Consider the following 2,947-nt stretch of genomic DNA (forward strand, 5'->3'; position numbering starts at 1 on the left):
ATAGGGAATAGTGTGCCGTTTGGGATGGACTGAGTTAGTTAGGGGTCTATGACCAGTTCAAAATGATGCTGGTCATCATGAGCATCATAAGGAATAGAACTCATTTGCCCCTGTACTACTGCCTTGTCAATGCAAACCTACAGCCATCTGCAATAGAATCTGACCTGCATTCTCTCACGTGCTCTGGCTGTCTGCATAACTCTCATCTCTTTGAGTTTTATTGAGTAAATAAACAAACGATTGTGAAATAAACTGTTACAATACTGTTGTTGATTTCTGTTTGGCTAAAATATTGTGGGCACAGAAAACCATGGAAAGAGCCCACTGGCCCTTCTATGGGCCCCACTCTCAATGGTAGGCCTTATCTCTGTTAACCCAGAAGTAAAATATTGCCTAATATGGTAAACTAGTTGCCTAATTTGGTCAGCTGCTCTACAGGTAGAATCAATTATCTATAGAAACCCTGGATTGTTGATGCTCTGTGTTGGCCAGTGAGATGCTTTGAAGCCACTGGTCAGCGATATTTGCACTCAGAAGGAGCAGTCCTCCATATGAATGAATGGAATTCTACAATATTTCAATTAAATGTTTCAAGGACAAAATTATGTGTATTTAAGTATTCTTTGGTTGTAGTAAGGGACAGTAGCATCCACACTTTCAAAAAATTATACTTTAAATCCATTTTTATATATGCTTAGATCACATAATACAATGTAAAAGTATGCATTGAGGTGTTTATAATAGAATAAACGGCGCCAAAACATATGTTGACATTGATTAATGCATTTAGCTTCCACATTTTTTTTTTTACAATGGTGGGGGAGTGCCAAGATGGAGGCGCGGTGGCTTCAAAACAGTCGAAACAGAGGAAGAGGAAGAAAGGCCCAACTCTGCGGAAAATTTGTCTCCCTCCAGCAGATGGCGTATTTTCGTTGTTTCGCATACCAAGCAAGGAGTTTTTGTATGGAGGTTGAATTTGGTCAGCAAATGCATTAATTTGCTAAACATCTACTTTTATTGGTCACATATGGTTAGCAGATGTTATTGCGTGTGTAGTGTAATGCTTGTAAGGTTTATTTGATCGAATATAAGTTTCGTAACGCTTAAATTGTGACGAGTGTACTGATGATATAAGTAAGACAAGTGATATCCATCAACATTGAGAAAAAACGTATATCGGAGTTGTCTCGAAATGGTTATATGCATATTCATGTTATAAGGCTAGTAGCATAGCATCTATCGCCATTGTTGACATCAACAACCTCCATCGAATATTCAAAACAGGATTACAAAAGTGAGATTTATCCACCAATCCAAATTAAGGATATACGGGAGCTAGACAGTCCGTCGTGCTGCTTTGTGGACAACGATTCCCATTGTTAGGGCGGAGAGACATGTATTTTGTCAAGTAAATCCATAATTTTTATATAAATCATTGCGCAGATTAGTAGGGACAAAAAAAGAGTGCGTTTCCATCCAAGGACTGTAAAGGGCATTATTGTTCCACACAAAGTGTTGCAGCGTTGAAAAAAATGAATAGCATTGGTCTTCTATTATTTTCGTAGATCAATCAAGCAAAATACATGTAAAAAGAAAATGTCGGGTATGAATGTCGAATCTTCATTCTACCCAATGCGTACAATCTATTTTGTTTTAATTCGACACAACACTGGCAAGCTATTGTATTTACACAGCCCCAAGACTCTTATCCGGGGGATTAGCTCAAATGGTAGAGCGCTCGCTTAGCATGCGAGAGGTAGCGGGATCGATGCCCGCATCCTCCAAAGCTTTTCTTGAGAGAGCAAGTGAATGTAAAGCGCATTTATGAGTTTACTCTAACTTTAAATTAAAATACGTATTATATACTACTACATCAAGTATGAAAATCAACCTTCAGAACGAAAGGATTTTAATCTACAAAACGTTTTCTTCAATAGGTCCATTATTTTGTTGGTTGTGGGACAATCACAATAAACAGTCAAATCGGAACAAAATCCTTAATTCAATACTGAACAGCACTGTGTGCTCGATACTCAAGGCACACCAAATACACTCCAATAAAATCACAGTAAGTTATACATATCTATGTGTAACATATCTGGGTTCAAATACTATTTAAAATCGATCATATACTTGGAACTAATTTGATCTAGACTGCCTTGAATACCAAATGGGTGGGTTTTCAGTTTTGCGACTATTCTAAGCCAGGCAACCCCATTCAAGACAAAGTATTTGAATTTTGAAATAATTTCGAATAGTATTTATACCCGGGTCCGATGTGAAAGGCTGAAACCTAACAGCACATCAATGTCGTACACCTTCACAGTCAAGAACCCCTCAGACACCCAGTGAAGTTTCAATGGGCAGCGTTGTACAACGTTTGCTTATCTAGATACACCAAACAATGCACTCCACTGAAGGCTATATATATTATGGATCAACATTTCAACTGACTCCAAATGTCTCATATTTAGTCATGATCATTATTAGATGATAATGAGAGATAATTATTAAACCATACATGTTTATGGTAGGTCCAAATTTTTTTAACCTACTGTACCACAAGCTATTTTTCAATTGTATTATTAACTTTACTGCAGTCTAACTAACCAACCCTTATTTGTTTCATCCAGCAGTCCAGACACAGCCTTCCTGTTGAAATGTTGATCCATAATACTGATGCCTCATTTCTTGCTAAGATGTTCTGAAAACAGATTGTATTGGATTCAGATGGATTGGATTCAGATGGATTGGATTCAGATGGATTGGATTCAGATTGGATTGGATTCAGATGGATTGGATTCAGATGGATTGGATTCAGATGGATTGGATTCAGATTGGATTGGATTCAGATGGATTGGATTCAGATGGATTGGATCCAGATGGATTGGATCCAGATGGATTGGATTCAGATGCATGGAGTGACAAAGAGAAACAGACTAAGTTA

The 2,947-nt window shown here is 37.6% G+C and overlaps 1 protein-coding gene and 1 non-coding gene across 3 annotated transcripts in view; both read left to right on the forward strand.

Moving 5' to 3' along the window:
• LOC110505846 (microtubule-associated protein RP/EB family member 3) overlaps positions 1-264 on the forward strand; it is an 8,189-nt gene extending 7,925 nt beyond the window's left edge. For both annotated transcript variants that reach the window (XM_036962842.2, XM_036962843.2), the window contains exon 7: positions 1-264. This exon is cut by the window's left edge and continues 2,133 nt beyond it. The gene's annotated coding sequence lies outside the window, so the exon portion shown is untranslated.
• A 1,447-nt stretch (positions 265-1,711) lies between these two features.
• On the forward strand, positions 1,712-1,784 carry trnaa-agc (transfer RNA alanine (anticodon AGC)). The gene has a single exon. It is a non-coding gene; the product is annotated as a tRNA-Ala (tRNA).
• The last annotated feature ends 1,163 nt before the right edge of the window (positions 1,785-2,947 follow it).

The sequence above is a fragment of the Oncorhynchus mykiss genome, chromosome 25, assembly GCF_057628025.1.
Source record: "Oncorhynchus mykiss isolate SJ-2025 chromosome 25, ASM5762802v1, whole genome shotgun sequence".
In the NCBI taxonomy this organism is placed as follows: Eukaryota; Metazoa; Chordata; class Actinopteri; order Salmoniformes; family Salmonidae; genus Oncorhynchus; species Oncorhynchus mykiss.